Below are 22,808 nucleotides of genomic sequence, written 5' to 3' on the forward strand. Positions count from 1 at the left end.
AATAAATAAATGGAATTGCTATTGTATGTATGTATAAATAAATAAATGGAATTACAATTATGTTCCTAGAGAAAAAGATGTTTGTGAGGAGATGAAATAAAGCCAAAGTCTCGAACACTGGCTTCTATTGCCTACGAAGGGTAGTATTTTGGACAAAAAGTACTTCTGGAGTTCCTTGATCTTAAGATTGTTTATTTATTTTTTATTACTTTTTATTATACAAAAGTGAGTAACATCATTGTGAGAAACAAATCAGTAGAGTACATTGATGCAATCATGTAGGACAGTGGCTAAGAAGAGCATGTTATTCCTTCCCTTGTATCTCTTGTTTAATTTGATGATATTTTTCCTCCATCATTTTATATAGAAGAGTAATTCATCTCTTTAATGTGCTTCAAATTCTAGCCTGGGTAAATTTTATCCACTGTTTTTATTTTTGTTGTTGTTTCATATCATAAAGATTTGTATCCATGTGTTACTTATATATTCTTACTTAGAATTTTGAACATTTTGAGAGCACGCATAATATTTTCTCATCCTCCAATAATTTCATCACCTGTTTCTGTTTCACATTCTATTTAATTGATTTCATCTTTTCTAATAGGGTTATAGTCTTAGTTATCTATATGTCTACTGATATCTCATAGATGACAGATATGAATTTTACTCAATTGTGCTAGATACCTATGTACTTCTATAAATATTCTTAGTTTTGTTCTTGTAAGTGGTGAAATAATTTTGATATTATTGTATTATATTAGGTCCTGTTTTAAAGGTCCATTAAGTAGGTCTGGAGCAGAGTTCAGAAAAATAATTCATCACTATAAAGCACAACCTAATACTGAATCTACTTACCTGTGTGTGAGCATTGTGATATTTTGAAGTCTGATTGGTGGACCTGGGCACTGAGCCTGGCCATATTTAAGTGTAGTATCCTGTGTCACCATTCCAGATGGTTCACTAATTCTCAGCTATTCATTTACCTGAATATAGAATTAATATTCAACAGAATTTTCACAGGGGTTTCTTGAACACTAGATTTCACTTTGTAAATAGTTTTCTGGTCTGTGATTCTTTTTTCCAGGAGTAGTAGACATATTAATTTGACTCAGTTGCAACTCCTTAGATCATGACTCTGGTGTTCCTCCTTTTAGTATCATAATAATCAAGGTAAAAAATACTCCTGGAAATCCATTGAGAATGACCATTTTTTTATTGTGTGATGTTTGAAAATCTTAAAATATATCATTTTATACATGTTATATCATTTTGAGTTGTTTTGAGGGTGGGGTTAAACTACTTACTCATTACTTTATTCTGATAAGTATTTGTGCAGTTTAGCACAAAGACACTCAAACATGTTCATTGTTCCTATATTCATAATAGACAGAATTTGGAAACAAACCAGATATTACTGAAGAGAAGAATCAATAAAGAAACTGTTGGTTACACATTGGCATATAATTCAGCCATTTAAAAAATGACATCATGAAATTTTTAGGTAAATCAGAAAAAAAAATCACTCTGAGTGAGGATCTCCAAGTCTAGACAGAAAAATATAGTATGAATCCAGTTATATGTGGATATTAGTTTTTAAGTCAATGATAACAAAGCTATAATCCACAGAACAAGAAAGGGCAGGTATAGAGTAATGGGCTGGAGGGTACAGATACAATTCTTTTGAAAATGTAAATAAAATAGTTATGGATGAATGCCAAATGAGAAGGAAGACAATGTCCCAACTGGCCATCTTTCTCACCAAATGTAGCTTCGAGTACTGGGATAGCATTACATCTAATTGAGTTTTTGATTAATTCCCCAAAACCCAGACTGCTACCAAGGTAAAAGATTGCTCATCACAAACTGACAACTTAAGGCAACATCTACAGGCCTGATTGAACATGGAGAAGTAGAACAGATGCCTATAATAAACCCTTCACCCCTATGTTGTAACATCTTTGGTACAGAAACATATTCAACATGCTATCAAAACTCTTGTCCCCAGCCTTTTGATCTACAATGATTTTCTTCGTGCAAGATATGCTAGGGCAATGACATCACAGACCTTGTGGTTATAGTCAGCTAATATCTGATTTGATATAAGGTCTACTCTATGAGACTGAATCCAGGTAACCAAGAACCTAAGACCAGATAGCCCAGAGACATAAAGTAAATCCAAGTAGCTTGTTCTAATAGAAAGAAACAGAGAAGGAAGGAAGGAAGGAAGGAAGGAAGGAAGGAAGGAAGGAAGGAAGAAAGTAAGGAGAGTTACAATAAAATTACTCCTAATGACATTCTGTTGTACTTATAGATCAGTGTCCTCAAAGAGTCTTCCTACTACAGCAAATGCAGACTAATAGAGAGACCCACAGCCATACGTCATCCAGAGAATGAGAGACCTTGGAACATTCAGCTCAAAATGGAATGTCTTAATCAATTAAATCCCTCCTCTCATGTATCAAAGAATCCTGTGGTAGAGGAGGCTAAAAGAGTCTAAGATCCAGAGGGGATGGAGAACACCAAGAAAACAAGATCTTCTAAACACAACACCACATAGGCTCACATATATCACAGAAAATGAGATAGAATTCACAGGGCCTGCATGGGTTTACACCATGTCCTCAGCACACATGTCACTTGAAACGTTTCTGGGAGCTTACATCTGACCCATATGAAGGAGTATAGAGAGGAATGCAGCAAGAGCAAGAAGGAGAGTGTACTAACCTGATGTGACATGAGCGTTTGGCTCCTGGTGGCATATCTTCTCCAACAAGGCCACACTTCAGTCCTTTCCAACTGGAGACCAATCATTCAAATGTATTATCTCATGGGGGTTATTCTTATTCAAACCACCAGTATATCCTTAGAAAGAAATTGATGTTATTCCAGATCAGTATGTTAAGAACAATGAACCAGACTTAGATAAGTAAGTACCACATATTTTTGCTCAAATATTAAATTTAGATTTTTTAAAAATATATGAAAGAAGAACTGCAGCTGTTTCAACCTCTAGGTAAGATCTGAGAACTGGGACTTGAGAGATCAATCTGAGTTGAAGAGAATCAAAGCACATCATGTACACATGTGATAATGTTATAATTAGACCAGTCTGCTTCGTACAACCACAGTTTACTCATTAATTAGTATTTAATCTCCCATGTTATATGTAAAAGAACTGAACTCTTTTCAAGCTTAACTAACAGGCTAAGTGTGGGAAAGTGCAATGATAACTTGGTTTCTGGTGGAGCACTGGCTAGAGATGGTCAGAGACCCAACAGGGACAACAAGGGACCACATACATTTCACCACACTCCTAGACTCCAGGCTTCTGACAAGCGGCTGAAGACCTCCATTGATCAGTGCATTTCAGTCACATAGGGCAATGCCCCTACCAGCCCCTCCACAGGTAGAAGACATGAATACAGGCTGCAGAGCCTCGACAGATCTCCGTATTAATGAGATACCTAAAGGCTAGAGGGTGTGGCCAATTAAGCATTCCTTCACAGACCCTCCTCCCTACAAATGGTATTTAACCAAAGGCCCCCTCCAGGGGTATGGGGGTACAGCTTCATCCACTATCTGCCATGAAAATAAACCTTTTACAACCATGGACTTTCTTGTGTCTTTGGGGCCGCACTGTGGGGAACCATGGAAAAGGCCTTTGATTACCAAACCAGCTGCTTCATCTCCTGCTAGAAGACTTCTGTACATTCCTGCTGTGGAGGCCATAAACTCAAGCTAGCTAAGAGTCTCACACCCCTGTTGGGTGAGGCTGGAGCTTCTCTCCCTCTTATCTGTCCCTCTCAGCTGAGGGCTGGTCCAGCCCATATGCCCACTCCATCTAGGTTTTTCTGAGGCTCCCAGTGGCGTCTGGGAGCCCAAGGACAGAAGTCACCGGTCTCCTGGCCAGCTGCTTCAGCCAGTGACTGACCTCCACTCAGGAGCTCTGCTCCCAAGGGACTTCAGGCTGAGACCTCACCATGACCGGGTGGAGCCCTGTGGCTTCTTAGCACAGCATCTGCCTAGCACCCTGCGGAGTGAACTCAGTCAAATTCCTGCACTTATGCCTCCCTGAGCCACAGCAGACACAGGGGAACCACAACAGAGGCCAGCAGGAACCATGTCCATGGGCGAGCTACAGCCCCACAGCCAAGTGTTCATATTGTCTACTCACAATTTATTAACTTAATTTTTAGTTATCTTACCAAAATACACATACAGTAATACACTGTCTACATCCAGAACAACTGAAATGCAATGTAAAAAATTCCTCAAAATATTCCAGAGAGGAACTTGTGAAAATACTGGGGACCTACTATGAAAATGAAAATGGTAACCCAGACTCTGAAAGAGAAATGCTGTATTTTTATGTAAAACGGATCCTAGTTTTCAGTGTACAAACAAATATGCATATATGTTATTATGGGTATAAAAACAGAACATGGAAGTAGATAGAGCATCATGAGGAGGGAAAGGAAGACTGAAGGGAATATCATAGAACTGTGTGACATAAAAGCCATGGAGAGGTAACAAGGGGTAGAAGAAGACAGAGAGTTCAGTGATGAGGAGAAAAAATCAAAAAGAGGGTCAACTAAAACAAGATGTATTTAATCATATTATAGTAAAATCCAATGCTTTATATGTTAACCCCCAAATATCCAAAAATAAAAATAATTAAATGAAGTCATGGATAGGAGGGAAGGGTAGAGGATGGAATATGGGGAGAGATATCTAACACTAAAGGCCTTCTGAAAGGGCCATATGAAAGTCCATCACTACTGAGTACATAGGCATGTGCAAGTGGTCATTCATGTATGCATATGTATAGATGCATATATGCATATATATAACACATTATTTATGGAATAATAACATTACGGTTTGTAATACTCCAACTACACATATCACACTAAATAACTGCAACCTAGTATCAGAAGTGGTTGGCCAGTAAGGTTCTATGACCCCAAAGTGCAAACTATTGCCAGTGCTATTAGTTATAAAGTATACAACATGACAGACATCACGACTATGTCTGAAGCTACTACATATTTATGTTATAAAAATAGAACTTACTGTGGTACATACATAAGACAAGGAACTAGAAGCCAGTGAGCTAACATGAAGTAAAGCATCAGAAACTTAGAGTTTCATGGAGAAAGATTTAATTGGTTTCTTGGTTTTTGTTTTTCTGTGATCAAATAAACCTGAGAAACACTAGACATTTTTATACTTCCAAATATATTGATGGGAATTCAATATTCATTTTAATGAGGAACTTTTGCATGAGTCAGCTTTGTATTACTGTGGCAGAACATTTCAGATAACCAACTTAAAAGTTGGAGATTCTTGCTTTGACTCATAGTTACAGAGGTTTAGGTTCACAGGCAGTGAGCTCTTGCTTCTCTGCCTTGCCAAATCAGAAATCATATGTTTGAACAAGGCTGTGTGTCTTTGTCTTACATGGGAAGCAAAGAGAATGAAGAAGGCCTGGGACACAGTATCTCTTTCAAAGATACATTTCAAATGAATAAGTTCCTCTCACTAAATGTCATTTCTTAATATCCACCCTTTCTTTATAGAACAGCAAGCTGGGATCGGGGCTTTTATTCACAGGTAATTGGACAACATTCTGAATCTAAGCTGGAGCCACAGTGAACCCTTTCCCAAGTATCACACTAAATATCTCACTGAAATCACCACCGTCTAGAAATCCTATCTCAGTCAAGGAACACAAATTAAATACATAAAAGCAGTTTTCAATATATATAGTATTGACCTATAGTGATATTTTGGAAATTGATAAAAGAGTGTTTTCTCTAGACATTTTAGTATTAATTATCATATTTTATGTGACAACATAATTGTTCTTGTAAAAAAGTTATTACATTTCTAATTGTAGATGGTTTTTTAAGACATTTTGTTTTATTTCATGATGCATTAAAATATTTGTCTAAGGACACCATTGATAAAATTTTTAAATTATATTATTGTTACTTATAATTATTTTCTAGTATATTATTAAAAGATTTCTATACTAGAAGAGAAACAGAGAGGTACTCTGAGTTTTCAGCATGCATTGAAGCTACTGCCTGCTGATCGATTTAAGCACAAGATTTTCTACAATCACCAGGAACACTCTCTCCTAGGCAAATGGCTGCCACTGGGTGACAGAATTCAACAATGCACTTAAATTTCAGCCTAAATCCTGACTAACTCTAAGCTCAAGACCTGCCATTTGAAAAAAAGAATTCTCCTAGCAAACAATTTCCCTGTTTACACTGCAATTTGTGGCTGTGAGAATTTCAATTAGCTCCCTGGTCAGTGTTTTTAAATTAGAGAATTGTCAACTGAAGCAAAGAAAAGTGCACTTTTACTTAATTGATAAAAGATTAGTGCATTCCTTACTGTGAACTCTAACTCCAGGGGCCTTAGAGCGGACTGAGGGCTAATAGTAGTTGTTAAAACACAATTTGTCTCCAGAAATTTCAATTTACTTCATAGTTTCTGCTCTTTGTATGCTTATTTTTGAGTATCCTTTATGGCATCTGGATACTGCAGTGCCTGAACAATATTAGGGCATGATAAATTTTCAAAATTTTTATATGAAAAGACTTTGTATTAACATATACATATATAGCTTCCTTTAAAGCTTTTAGGCAGTCTGAATATATTGTTGTACTTCACAAGGAGTAGTCAGCAGAACTGAGGGGAGCTAGTCTTCCCTCAGAGTTGATTCTCTCCATTTCCCACCATGATGCTCTGAGATCAAGCTTTATTTTCATCATTTACTGTGTTTAAGAGTTGTTTGGAACACAGGTAAGCTGCAAGTTGTGTCTTGCTCCATCACCTATCCTCCCAAGGAGCCCTGCTAGATCCCAGGAACATCTAGGCCTGCAGGGGCCCAGGAACATCAATCCAGGTTAGATCCTGCCCTGCTTATCTCCTGCCTGCCAGATACACCTGAAGCATAACAAGCAGAGCAAGCTGCTTTCTGTACCTTAAGCTCCATCATCAGGCCAACTGCTACGTTTCCCACCCAGAGGCCTGCAGACTCTCCAGAACATTCAGTTCTACCTGGGGGATGAGAAAAAGTAAACTTCTTTGTCAGGGCCAAAGTTCTACCTGACTCCCTAAGGAATCCTATTAGCATCAGAAATATACACCCTATGCCAGGGACAATCAAATGGCTAAAGGCAAGCTTAAGAACACAATCAACAAGTACCAGGGCAATATGGTACCACCAGAACCCAGCTATTCTACTGCAGCAAGCTTTGCAAATCCTAACATATCCAAAGTACAAGAAGATAATCTTAAATCCAATTGTATAAAGATGATCAAGGCCTTTAAAGAAGAAACAAATAAATTCTAAAGGAAATAACGGCAAATACAATCAAACAAGTGAATAAAATGAATAAAACTATTCAATACCTGAAAGTAGAAAAAGAAGCAATAAAAAAAGAAAAAAAAGCACAAACTGAGGGAACCCTTCAGATAGAAAACCTAGAGAAGAGATCAGGACCTACAAATGCAAGCATCACCAACAGGATGCAAGAGATGGAAGTAGACTTTCAGGCATAGAAGATAAGAGAGAATAAATTGATTCATCAGCTAAAGAATATGTTAAATCTAAAATATTTCTAACACAAAACATCCAGGAAGTCTGGGACACTATGAAAAGATCAAGCCTAAGAATAATAAGAATAGAAGAAGGAGAAGACTCCCAGCTCCAAGGCCTAGAAAATATTTTCAATAAAATCAAAGAAGAAAATTTCCCAAGCTAAGGAAAGAGGTGCCTACAAAAATAAAATAAGCTTACAGTACAGCAAATAGACTGGAATAACAAAATACTAAATATACAGAACCAAGAAAGAATATTATAAGATATTATAAGCTCTAAAAATTACAAAGCCAAGTAAAATATAAAAGCAGACCTACCAGAATTAACCAGACTTCTCAACAGAGACTCTAAAATCCAGAAGAGTCTGAGCAGATGTCTTGCAAACCATAAGAGACAACAGATATTAAAATATGAAAAGAAGATATCAAAGTATCATTATTTGCAGATATGATACCATACATAAGTGATCCCATAACTCTTCCAAAGAACTCATGTAGCTGATTAACACCTTCAACAGAGTGGCTGGATAAAAAATTAACTCAAAAAACCAATAGTCCTCCTTCTTTATACAAGTGATAAACATGCTGAGAAATAAATTAAGAAAACATCCTTTACAATATTCACAAATGAACTATAAAATACCTTGGCCTAAGTCTATCCAAATAAGTGAAAGACCTATTTGACAAGAACTTTGACCCTCTGAAGAGAGAAGTTCAGGATGATATAAGAAAATGGATAGCCCTCCAATTCTAATGGATCAGTAGGTTTAAAATAGTAAAAATGGGACCTCCTGAAACTGAAAATCTTCTATAAGACAAAGGATACCATCAATAGAACAAAACGGGTATCCTACAGAATGAGAAAAGATCTTCACCAACCCTACATCTGACAGAGAACTAATATTCAAAATATATAAAGAACTCAAGCAACTAGAGAGCAAAAAATGAAATAACCCCATGAAAAAATGGATACAGAGCTAAAGAAAGAATTGTCAACAGAGGAAACTTTAATGTCCCAGAAGCACTAAACACGTGTTCAAAGTCCTTAGTTATCAGGAAAATGAAAAATCAAATTGAAAAGGTGGAAGTCAAGATATCACTATTTGTATATGATATGATAGTGTTCATAAGTGACCCCAAAAATTTTACCTGAGAGCTCCCACAGCTGGTAAACAACTTCTGCAATATGGCTGGATGTAACATTAACAAATCAGTAGCTTTCCTGTACTCAAAGGTAAATGGGCTGAAAAAGAAATTAAGGAAGCAACACCCTTTACGATAGTCACAAATAATGTAAAATATCTTGGTGTGATTCTAACCAAGCAAGTTAAAAATCTGTATGACAAGAACTTCAAGTCCCTGAAGAAAGAAATCAAAGAAGACCCCAGAAGCTAGAAAGATCTTGCATGCTCATGGATTGGCAGGATTAATGTAGTAAAAATGGCCATCTTATCAAAAGCAATCTACAGATTCAATTAAATCTCCACCAAGTTCCCACTCAATTCTTCACAGAGTTAGAAAAAACAATTCTGAAACTCATTTGGAATAACAAAAAAAACAGGATAGTGAAAACTATCCTCAACAATAAAAGAACTTCCAGATGAATCACCATCCCTGACCTCAAGCTGTACTACAGAGCAATAGTGATAAAAACTGCATGGTATTGGTACAGAGACAGGCAGCAAGGTCAATGGAATAGAATTGAAGACCCGGAAATGAACCCATACACCTATGGTCACTTGATCTTTGACAGAGAAGCTAACAAGTAGAAAAAAAGACTGCATTTTCGAACAAATGGTACTGGTTCAACTGGCAGCCTGCATGTAGAAGAATGCAATTTGATGCATTTTTTTATCTCCTTGTACAAAGCTCAAGCCCAAGTGGATTAAAGACCTCTACATAAAACCAAATATGCTGAATCTAATAGAAAAGAGCATGGGAAAGAGACGTGAACACATGGGCATAGAGGAGAATTTCCTGAACAGAACACCATGCTCTATGATCAACAATTGACAAATAGGACCTCACAAATTTGAGAAGCTTATGTAAGGCAGAGGATACTGTCAGTAGGGAAAAATGGCAACCCCAAGATTGGAAAAAGATCTTTATCAACCCCACATCTTATAGAGGGCTAATATTTAAAATATACAAAGAACTCAAGAAGTTAGACTCCAGAGAACCAAATAACACCTATGAGAAGTGTGAGCATAGTAGTAAACAGAGAATTCTCAACTGAAGAGTATCAAATGGGTGAGAAGCATTTAAAGAAATGTTCAACATCTTTAGTCATCAGGAAAATGCAAGTCAAAACAACTATGAGATTCTACATCACACCAGTCACAATGGCTAAGAACAAAAATTCAGGTGACAGCAGATGTTGGTGAGGATGTGGAGTAAGAGGAACATTCCTCCTCTGCTGGTGGGACTGCAATCTGGTAAAAACACTTTGTAAATCAATGTGGTGTTTCTTCAGAAGGTTGGATATTCTTTTCCTGAATACCCAGCTATACTACTCCTGGGCATATACCCAAAAGATGCTCCAACAGATAACAAGGATACATATTCCATTATGTTTAAACCAGCCTTATTTGTAGTAGCCAGACACAAGAAACAACACAGATGTCTTTCAACAGAAGAATGGATACAGAAAATGTGGTACATTTACACAATGGAGTACTACTCAGCTCTTAAAAACAACTTCGTGAAATTCACAGGCAAATGAATGGAACTAGAAAACATCATCCTATCACAAAGGAACACACATGGTATATACTCACTGATAAGTAGATATTAGACCAAAAGCTCACAGTGCCCATGACACAACCCATAGACCAGATGGAACTTAAGAGGATGGATGACCAGGGTATAGATGTTTCAGTCCTGCACTGGGGGGTGAGGGGCATGTTGATTACAGGTGGTGGAGGAAGGAGGAACCTGGAAGGGGAAGAGGAGGAGGACGAAACCAGGTGGTGCCATATCAAGTACTGGAAGAGCCAGGGAAGAGGTACAGATTGTCAGGAAATCGAAAAAATAATATGCAGGAGTTACAGATGAATATAAAGAAAGCCATGCAAAGAAAACATGTACCTTGAAGAAACGCTAACCAAGTGAAAGATCCATAGAAAAATAACTTCAATTCTCTAAAGAAGAAAATTATAGAAGACCTTGAAAGATGGAAAGATTCCCCCATGCTCATGAATTGGCAGGATTAACCTGGTAAAAATGGCCATCTTACCAAAAGCAATCTACAGATTCAATGCAATCCCCATCAAAATTACAACTCCATTCTTGACAGAGATAGAAATAAAAATTTTCAAATTCATTAGCAACAACAAAAAACCAAGTATAGTGAAAATTATTTTCATCAATAAGAGAATTTCTGAGGGAATCTCCATTGTTGACCTTCAGCATCACCATCCTTGACCTCAAAAGAGTGATAGTGATAAAAACTGCATGGTATTGTTACAGAGACAGACAGATAGGTCAATGTAATAGCATTGAAGACCCAGAAATGAACCTACACACCTATGGTCACTTGATCTTTGACAACAAGCTAAAATGATCAAGTCGGGGGAAAAAAGTATTTTCAACAAATGGTGCTGGTTCAACTGTTGGTCAGCATGAAGAAGAGTGCAAATTGACCCATTCTTATCTCCTTGTACAAAGTTCAAGTCCAAGTGGATCAAAGACCACTTTCAAAACCATATTCAAGTATCTTAGGTAAGTAGAAAGTAATACCTGCCCCAAACAGGGTGTAACTGGGACCCGCTGGAAAACAGGAATTCACTTCTGGCTCCCGGGCACTGGTTCCTTCCAGTCTGTGCCCAAACACTGAGCAGATCTTGGTCATCAGCTATAATCCCAACAGCAACACCCAGCCAAACAGTTGTGACACAACCAACATAATAGGAAAGATAGGCTCTAGTCAGAGACAGCACAGGTAGCACTACAGAGATCCAGATGGCTAAAGATAAGTGCAAGAACATAAGCATCAGCAACCCAGAATACTTGGCATCATCAGAACCTAGTTCTTCCAAAATAGAAATTCCTGAATTCCCCATATCACCAGGAAAGCCAAGATTCAGATGTAAAATAACTTCTAATAATGATGATAGAGGACTTTTAAAAGGACATAAATAACACTCTCAAAGAAATTGAGGAGAATACAGGTAATCAGGTAGAAGCCCTTTAAGAGAAAACAAAAATCCCTTAAAGAATTACAAGAAAATGCAATCAAACAGGTGAAGGAACTGAACAAAACCATCCAGGATATAAAAATGGAAGTAGAGAGAATAAAGAAATCACAAAGGGAGACTACCCTGGAGATAGAAATCCTAGGAAAGAAATCAGGAATTGTAGATGCAAGAATTACCAATAGAATACAAGAGATAGAAGAGAGAATCTCGTGTGCAGAAGATACCATAGAAAACATTGACACAACTGACAAAGAAAACACAAAGTGTAGAAAGTTCTTAACCCAAAACATCCAGGAAATCCAGGACACAAAGAGAATGCCAACCCTAAGGATAATAGGTATAGAAGAGAGTGAGGATTCAAAACTTAAAGGGCCAATAAATATCTTAAACAAGATTATAGAAGAAAACTTCCCTAATCTAAAGAAGGAGATGCTCATAAACATACAAGAAGCCTACAGAATGCCAAATAGAATACCAGAAAAGAAATACGTCCCATCACATAATAATCAAAAAAACAAATACACAAAACAAAAAAGAATATTAAAAGCCAATATCATGAAAAGCAAATATCATGGGACAATGGCAGTGCACTCACCTAGTGACAAAGGAGCAGTAAGACAGACCACTCACTGGTCCGACTGTCACAGGGACTGCTTCAACTTCACACTTTCCTCTCCCAGTCCCGTGGTGACCTGTGTTTAGCTTGTGATGAAGAAGTCCCCTTGTGTCCATGAACTGTAATATTGAACATGGCTGCTAAGAAGTCTTTTCTGTGAGGCACCCTTGTATGGGTGAGAGGACACTCCCTCTGTAGTCACAGAATCAGAGCTTCAGAGATCTCTATGCAGGCAGAGTTGGCAGTTGTGTTTGGGTGGAAGCCAGGCTCAGGGGAAGTGAGTCACTGGAACAATGTGACCCATCCTGGACCATGAATGCTTTGCAGGGCCACCGGGGCACGGAATCTTTGAGGATACCTCCATGTCACAAGTCTGTGGAGTAGGTGACCCTAGCTTGGCAAGTCAAGACTAGTCAAGACTAGGGAAAAAGGCCAAGTAACATATAAATGCAGACGTATCAGAATTACACCAGATTTCTCACCAGATACTATAAAAGGCAGAAGATCCTGGACAGATGTCATACAGACCCTAAGAGAACACAAATGCTAGCCCACGCTACTATATCCAGCAAAACTCTCAATTACCGTAGATGGAGAAACCAAGATATTCCATGACAAAACCAAATTTATATAATATCATTCTATAAACCCAGTACTACAAAGGATAATAGCCAGAAAGCTCCAATACAAAGAGTGATATTATAAACTAGAAAGAGCAAGGAAGTAATCTTCTTCTACTAATTCCAAAAGTAGATAGCCACACAAACAATGCCACTTCTAATAAAAAAAAATAAAAGGAAGCAACAATCTCCACTCCTTAATATCTCTTAACATCAATGGACTCAATTCCCAATAAAAATATATAGACTAATGGACTGGATGCATAAACAGGACCCAGCATTTTGCTGCATACAGGAAACTCACCTGAGTGATAAAGACAGACACTATCTTAGAATAAAAGGCTGGGAAAGATTTTTTCAAGCAAATGGTACTAAGAAACAAGCTAGAGTAGTCATTCTAATATCGAATAAAATTGATTTTCAATGTAAAGCTATCAAAAAGGATAAGCAAGAACATTTCATATGCGTTAAAGGGAAAGTCAACCAACATGAACTCTCAATTCTGGAGATCTATGAACCAAATGCAAGAGCATCCACTTTCATAAAAGAAACCTTACTAAAGCACAAAGCACACATTGCACCTCACTCTCAGCAATGGGCAGATCATAGAAACAGAAACTAAACAAAGATACAGAGAAACTATCAGAAGTTATGAACCAAACGGATTTAACAGATATCTATAAAACATTTCAATCTAAAACAAAAGTAAATAAAATTTTCTCAGCACCTCATGGTACCTTCTCCAAAAAAGACCATATAATTGGTCACAAAACAGACCTCAACAGATACAAGAAAATTGAAATAATCCCATGCAACCTATGAGATCACCATGGACTAAGGCTGATCTTCAATAATGACAAAAACAATGGAAACCCCACATTCATGTGGAAACAACACTCTACTCAATGATAATGTGGTCAGGGAAGAAATAAAAAAAGACATTAAAAACTTTTTAGAATTTAATGAAAATTAAGACACATCACACCAAAACTTATGGGACACAATGAAAGCAGTGCTAAGAGGGAAACTAATAGCTCTAAGTACTTACAAAAAGAAACTGGAGAAAGCATACATTAGCAACTTGACAGCACACCTGAAAGCTCTAGAACAAAAAGATGCAAACATACCAAAGCGAGTAGAGAGCAGGAAATAATCAAACTCAGGGCTGAACTCAACTAAGTAGAAAAAGAAAGAAATTTAAAGAATCAACAAAACCAGGAGCTGGTTCTTTGAAAAAATCAACGAGATAGACAAACCCTTAGCCAGACTAACCAGAGGGCACAGAGACAGTATCCAAATTAATAAAATCAGAACTGAAAAGGCAGATATAACAACAGAAACTGAGGAAATTCAAAAAATCATCAGATCCTACTACAAAAGCCTATACTTATTAAAATTGGAAAATATGGATGAAATGGACAATTTCCTAGACAAATGCCAATTGCCAAAGCTAAATCAGGCCCAGATAAAGCATCTAAACAGTCCCATAACCCCTAACAAAATAAAAGCAGTCATTAAAAGTCTCCCCACCTAAAAAAGTCCAGGACCAAATGGTTTTAGTGCAGAGTTCTATCAGACCTTCAAAGAAAACTTAATACCAATTCTCTATAAACTATTCCACAAAATAGAAACAGAATGAACACTACTTAATTCGTTCTATGAAGCCATAATTACTCTCATTCCCAAAGCACACAAAGATCCAACAAAGAAAGAGAACTTCAGACCAACCTCCCTTATGAATATCAATTCAAAAATATTCAATAAAATTCTCAGAAACCGAATCCAAGAACACATCAAAGCAATTATCCATCAGGATCAAGTAGGCTTTATCCCAGGAATGCAGTGATGGTTCAAAATACAGAAATCCATCAATATAACCTACTATATAAACAAACTCAACAACAACAACAAAAAAAAAACACATGATCATATCACTATACTCTAAGAAATAATTTGACAAAATTCAACACCCTTCATGATAGAACTCTTGGAAAGATCAGGAATTCAAGGCCCATACCTAAACATAGTAAAAGCAATATACAGCAAACCAATAGCCAACATCAAACTAAATAGAGAGAAACTTGAAGCAATCCCACTAAGATCAGGGACTAGAGAAGGCTGACCACTCTCTCCCTACCTATTCAATATAGTACTGGAAGTCTTAGCCAAAACAATTAGGCAACAAAAGGAGGTCAAAGGATACAAATTGGAAAGGAAGAAGTCAAAATTTCACTATTTGCAGATGATATGATAGTATACTTAAATGACCCGAAAACTTCCACCAGAGAACTCCTAACCATGATAAACAACTTTTGCATATTTTTTCTCTTCTACAATATTTATTGTAAGTTGCATTGATTGTATAATTCCCAATTGTGTTAGTGTGTTGAAACCTGGCATATCTGTTATGGGAGGGTCTATCAACCAGCTTTTGTCTTGCTGCCCTGAGTATTAGAAAACATTGATTCACTGAAAAAAAAAAAAAAAGCTTGAAAATGCTGGAAGAAGTGAGTTAGGCTTTAAGCAGAAGCAAGAGGGTAGAGAGCTTGATTATTGCTGGTATGTCAGCTTTAATTTCATTAAATGTAAGCATCACTGCTTCTGCAATAGCACTGACACAGAAGTTGAGACAACTATTAGTGTTAACCATTTAGCAAAATAAAATTGTTACTAATGTTTTGAGTATACAATACATTATATAGGTATCTGGAACAATGGATGATGTTCTACAACCTACTCAAATTATGCGAAGGAGGTTCAGGGTTTAAGAGTTAGGAGCCATCCCAAGTGTCATGACAAATATCATTGGAGTAGTGTTACTTCTAAAATTTACAATGAATGTCATTATAATTAGAAAATAATTTAAAGACACCTGTAGGATATTTGGCATAATCCCAACACATCTCTCGGAGTGTTAACTTCACACAGTGAGATTATGAATTTAAAGACTGCTGCTCTTTTGACCTTTGATGCTTCAGATAATGCTGATAAAATTGGCCATGGCCTGAAGTCAGTATTTCCATTTTGGTCAAACCTCAAGAATGGCATATATAGCTTGATCAGACTAGCCCTTCTTGTCCTGGGAATACTTTTATTCCTGCTCATCATGTTAAAGCTTATCTCTAACTACATCAACAGGCTGGCAGCCAAAGTACATGACTTGGAACTAAAAATGGACCCCCATACAGAGTTATTAATTTAAAAGTCTGGCAAGCCAAGGGCGGGTAAGATTCTGCACAGAACCTTACCAACCCAAGACATAACTGCATTCCTTATGATAATGCATATTCCATGCCGGATAAGGAAGACTTTCTTGTCAGAATGACCTAAGACAGGTTCAGTCTTGTTTATGCAATAAAAAGGAATAATTTGGAGAGCTTTTGGGGCTGCCTGGCAGGAATCTGTGATTGTGACCAAGGATAAGGAAATGGACTGCAGGCAAGAATCTGACATTGGGCTGGAACAAAGAAGTAATTTCAGGCAGGAAACTAAATCTTAAGATAGAACAAACAAAATAGGCTTCAGCCATGAAAATGACATTGGGCTAGGACAGGAAATTAGGCTCAGATATTTTGATCATCCTGTTAAGGCCTTAGAAATGTGACCACAGGAGTGATCACAGGACTTTTTTTATTGTGGTGCATATTCTTTGATTATCTGAGCTTATTGTCTTCCTTGTTCCTGGACCATTTACATCAATTGTGTTGCTAGTTCCTCAACCTAGAACTGACCTTAATACTTGCATATAATTTAAACAGTATAAAGTCAAAAGAGGAGGAGGAAGGATGGGATAGGGGATTATTGGGTGGGGGGAATGGGGAAGGGGGTGGTGTCTGAAATGTAAATAAATAAAATATTGAATAAAAAAGATGCTAAATAAAGCAAGAGGGTCCCAGGACCCAATGGGAATGACATTAGCTGAAATACCCAACTAAGGGAAGAGAGAACCTGTAGAGAACATATCCAGAGGTTAGGAATGGCCCCTGGTTGAGGAATGGGGTCACCCACCCTTCTCAAAAAATTTAATTCTGAATTTCCCCTGTATAGAGGAAATATAGGGACAAAGAGTGCAGCAGAGAATGAAGGAAAGGCCTTCCAGAGACTGCCCCATCTGGGGATCCATCCCATTTGTACCCATATGCATGCCAAGGAGTGCTTACTGAGAGGATATAGCTGTCTTCTGAGAGGCTCTGACAGAGCCTTATCAATACAGATGCTGACACTTACAGCCAACCATCAGACCATATATCAGGGCATTGGAGGAGTTAGGAGAAGGAATGAAGGAGCTGAAGGACCTGAAGGCATTTGCCCATAGGAAGAACATCAATATCATCTAATTACATCCCCCAGAGCTCCCATATACTAAACTACAAACCCATGGCTCAAGATACGTATGTAGCAGAGGATGGCCCTATCTGACATCGATGGGATGGGAAACCTTTGGTTCTGTGAAAGCTTAATTCCCCAGTTTAGGTGAATGCTAGGGTGATGAGGTGAGAGATGTGGGGTGGGTGAGTGAGCACCTTCATAGAAGCAGGTTGCAGGGGGCTGATGGGATAAGAGGTTTGTGGAGGGTAAGCTAAGAAAGGGAATAATAAAAAAAATAAATAAAAAATACTTTCTCCATATATAGTCACCAAACCAGGACACTACTGTAAATGCCAAGAAATGCATGCTGACAGAAGGCAGATATAGCTCTTTTCTGAGAGGCTTTGCCACAGCCTGACAAATACAGAAGCAGATGCTCATAGCCAACCATTGGACTGAGCGTGGGGTCCCCAATGAAGGAGTTAGAGAAAGGACTGAAGGGTTTTGCAACCCCATAGGAAGAACAATAGTATCAACCAACCAGAACACCCAGAGCTCCCAGGGACTAAACCAACAACCAAGGAGTACGCATGGAGGGACCCATGGCTCCAGCTGCAAATGTAGCAGAAGATAGGCTTGTTGAGCATCAATAAGAGGAGAAGCCCTTGGTCTCATGAAGGCTTGGTGCCTCAGTGTAGGGTAATTCGAGGGCAGGGAGGCTAAAGTGAGTGGGTGGGTGAAGGAACGCCCTCATAGAATCAGGGGAGGGGTAATGGGATAGCGCATTTCAGGGGGTATAACCAGGAAAGCAAATAACAATGGAAATGCAAATAAAGGAAATAGCCAATAAAAATACTTTCTAGTCATCAAAATAAGTAATTTCTTTCATCTTTGATACTGTGGACCAACTACACCAAAGCATGAAAGTTGCAATGAGATTTGCCTGACAAAGAAGTGATGTGTCTATTCAAAAATTGACAGATTAAGATACAGATATTGGAGTCAATTATGTCATTAGTGTCAAGAAACAAACACTTTGAAAGGAAGACCATGTGGCTAGTCTCCCTTTGCTGTCACTCTCCTTTCCCTCTCTTTAAGAAACTGTTGTACCGTGTGTTCCTAAGAGGGAGTTTTCAGGACCAGCTATGTGAGGAGATAGATCCGAAGTTTTATAAAATGTGTTATCATGTACCTGATTCTCCCTTGTTACCTTTATTGGGTAAACCTTTTTGCATTCAAATCTACTCTACTAGACTCTTATGTTCTGATTTCGTTCTATTATGCTTTATTTTAAACCATTTTAAAGAATGTCATTAATAAGTTGTTTTTAATTCTAGTTTGTTTAATTCATCTAACTGGATTGAAAAAAAAGTCTTAGTTTTTGATATGTACTACTTTAGTTTTTGTTTTGTTCATTTATTTTTTAATACTCTGGGGCTTTTTCATAAGTTTCTGTTTTGTTTTGTCTTTTTTGTTTGTTTGTTTTGGTTTTTTGTGGTTGTTGTTGTTGTTTTTCGAGAGAGGGTTTCTCTGTGTAACCCTGGCTGTCCTGGAACTCACTCTGTAGACCAGGCTGGCCTTGAACTCAGAAATCCGCCTGTCTCTGCCTCCCAAGTGCTGGGATTAAAGGCATGTGCCACCACTGCCCAGCTTGTTTTGTCTTTTATAGACAGGATTTTTTATATCCCTGTCTACAAATTTTTGATGTTAGTGAGATTCTGTCTTTCCAAGTGTTGGAACTGCAGTCATGGAGCACCTTGCCTGGTTTATACAGCACTGAGAATCTCAGATCTTCATGAAATGTAGGCAAGTACTCTCCTATCCAAGCTACATTTTCACAACTATGTCTTCAACTTTTTCTTCCAGAGTTTTGTATATAATTCTCATAATTTAAAATAACCCAGCTAAATTCAGTGACTGGATCAGCTTTTACATCTTCTATCTGTTCTACAGCTTCGACTATTAGTCTATCTAACCAATTTTTCTCCTATGGCTGACAACATTTAGTTTAATAATGGATTTTTTTGTGAAAGTTTTAGTTTCTGATAATAACACTTACAAAGATTTTCTTGACATAAAAATGTGAGTGGTACCCTTTTTTTAAAAAATGGAGTCATCACTTAGAAAAGGCTCCTAATAATAGGGACTATAGAGCCTGAAATGGTCATTTCCTGTAACCGGGCAAGACTTTCAGTGGAGCAACTGGGATACCATCCCAGCCACAAAACCCATCACCTCCAATTGTCTTGTTTGACAGATGTACAGTGGTAATATTGGTACAGAAATTGTGGGAGTAATCAACTTCTGACTGGTCTAGCTTGAGACCCATGCCATGAGAGGGAGCCCATACTTGACACTGCCTGGAGGGTTAGGAACCAGAGGCTGGAAACCCAGAGACCTAGGATAGACTCAAACATTACCAGAAAAAAATGGCAGTAAAATGATTCCTATTTATTTTCCGTAACACTGGTAGGCCAGACACTAACATAATCATCATCAGAAAGGCTTCATCTATCAACTAATGGAAGCAAATTCAGATTCCAGAAATGGCAAGTTGTATGTAAAATGGTAACAGTGAAAGAAAAAGAAGCTAGAGATTTGAGGGGAGCAAAGGATGGGATGGGAGACATGAGAGGGATGGAAGGAAGGAAAGGAAAGAAGACGAATGATATAAATCTATTTTAATTAAAAATGAAGTTACATTTGTCAATGATGGTTTCAGTTTTATTGGAACTCAGACATTAGACACTATCAGTTTGCCTGGTTGATCCCTACAACATGGCTTTCTATATACCTCCCAATGAACAACACATAGGACCACCTTGCTTCTTCCTATCTAAGAGACAGAAGAAAAATCTAATTATTTTCTTGACATATTAAATCTAGTTTTGGATTCTGAGGCTTGACATCTCAGAATTTTTCGTATCTTAGAAAAGGATTTGTGTGTATTTTCTTCTACATCCAATCAAGTCTTTCACCTGGTGTTAATACTTAATTCTTTTCCATTTTGGGTATTCTTGTTTAAAAGATTTTTACAACTATTAAATTAATGATTAAAGCTATGTTGTTACAGTGGAAGAATTGTAGACTTTTCAATTCAATGGAACAAGTACTCTCATTATGCCAGAAATCATTGAATTTCTGGACCATCTCTACTTTAAAATTGACGATTCTTTACAAATTAGTATGACACCTACATATTTGAAATTTCTGAGCTTCTATGGCTCAAATCTTAGTCATTTTTTACCTAACTAAATTCTAAAACTAAAAAGGAGTCATTATGCTTACCTTTGACTTAAGATGAAAAGATCAAAATTCATAAAGTGTTTATATTATGTACATGGAGGAGACCAAGCCAGTCAAGTAGTATTTGAAAAGGGTTCTGAAAATGTAAACCTTCTCCAAAAAGAAAAAAAGAAAAATGAGTTCTAATACAACCTTAGAACAGCAAGATTTGAGGTCAATTCTAAGCACTATAATATGCCAGAAGATAATGAAAATATAGAAAAATTATTTATTCTTCCCAATAAAAGAATGTAAAGGGAGGATTACTGCATATCACAGGTAGACAGTGGTGAATCCTATGTTTAATTATCAAAGAAGATCAAACAGCACATAAAGTATTCTCAAATGGCACAATGTACATTGACTTTGATTCTATTACAGAAGTTCTAAGAGTGAACAATTTATTTCATTTATAGTTCACTTAAATGTGTTTTTGATGTTATAATACATTAACATAATATTCTCATATTTTAAGTTAAGCCTTCAAGTCATGACTAATTAATCTACAGGGTTTTATTAAACTCTGATACAGCCTAGAAAGGGTTGGTAAAAGAAAAATGATGTTTTAATGACTACGTAAAGGCCATTTAGCTTCTGAAAGATATTTGACTTTGAAAGTTTAAAATTAAAATTAAACAATGATTTAGGGCTTAATATCATTCATTCATTTGTTTTGAGAAATGATGGAGACAAATATATTGGCAAAAGAGGCTTTACACAACATTCAATTATATACTTATCATTTATTTGGTTTTAGAATTGCAAACAAGTCAAATGATTCTTGTTGTTTGTGATAGAACATTTTCAAAAGGATTTACTTTGTAATATGTATGGCTATTTGCCTTCATGTATATGTGTATACTATATTTATATTTGACTTGTACAAAGGCCAGTACAAAGCATCAGATTCCCTGGAAATGGATCTGTAGCTGTTTGTCAGTATCATGTGGGTAATAGTCACTGAGCCCTAGTTCTTTGAATAAATAACAAATGCTCATAGCTGCTGGACCACCACATGTAAAAATTGTTTCCTAGAAAAAAATTTATGTTTCTTACAACTAATGAATATCAGAGTTGTTCTCAACCATCCTAATGACCCTTTAATACAGTTCTTCATGTTGTGATGACTCCCAACCATATAATTATTTTCATTGCTACTTTATAACTATAATTTTGCTAATGTTGTGAATTATAGTATAAATATATGATATGTAGAATGCCTAATATCCAACCCATGTGACAGAATTGTTAGACCAACAAAGAGGTTGTGAGGCATGGTTAAGGACCTCTAAGATATAGAATTATTGAGCTAAACAACTTAAATAAATATGAACAAATAATTCAATATTATAAACTCAGAAATTTGTATTCACAAATGCCAACATACATATTTGCAACTCCCCACAATAACTGACTATTACCAATACATCATTTTCAGTTTATTTTTTGAGAGATTAAAACCATATACCAAAAATCCACATTGGCAAACAATAGCAAATAACAGAATAATTTAATAGATTTTACAATAGAAATAGAGTAGTAGACTATTAAGTGGGTGGACAACTTACCATTTCTGGAATAATAACACTGTTCATTGAATTTATTCACCTGCTTGGTGTTTTTCATACATCAAGCAATAACTCATGAACAATTTTAGCCTTTTTGTACTAATTTAGCTTTTAGCCTTTTTATGCTAACTTAGTTTTTATTAGATAGCATTAAATTAAGTCAAAATAGATTTAAAACTCATTAAGAGTTACATCCCTATTAATATACAAGTTTAGAGGTCAACAAAGTGGGACATGAAAACAAAATTAGTCTGCCACGAACCTTCCCATGATGTACAGTCTACAAATAGATTTATGTGTTTTGAACCTTTGAAGAGAATTAAAAGAAGAATTGTAATTCGAGAGATATGAATCTGTCATGAAAGAGAAATTTAATAAAGTTTCATTGAAACTTAATTATATCAGAGATTGTGAGTTGTGTAAGGATTTACCCTATTGATTACATGTTGACATAACAACATTTTAGATATATAGATTAACCTAAGTATAGGAGACCAAAAATTACTTTTCTTACATATTGCACTACATCATTATAACATGGAATATTACATATTCAATGAATCTCACATTACATTTTCATTACCCCTGTTTGGATGAT

This window comes from Grammomys surdaster, unplaced genomic scaffold (assembly GCF_004785775.1).
Source record: "Grammomys surdaster isolate TR1022 unplaced genomic scaffold, NIH_TR_1.0 63, whole genome shotgun sequence".
In the NCBI taxonomy this organism is placed as follows: domain Eukaryota; kingdom Metazoa; phylum Chordata; class Mammalia; order Rodentia; family Muridae; genus Grammomys; species Grammomys surdaster.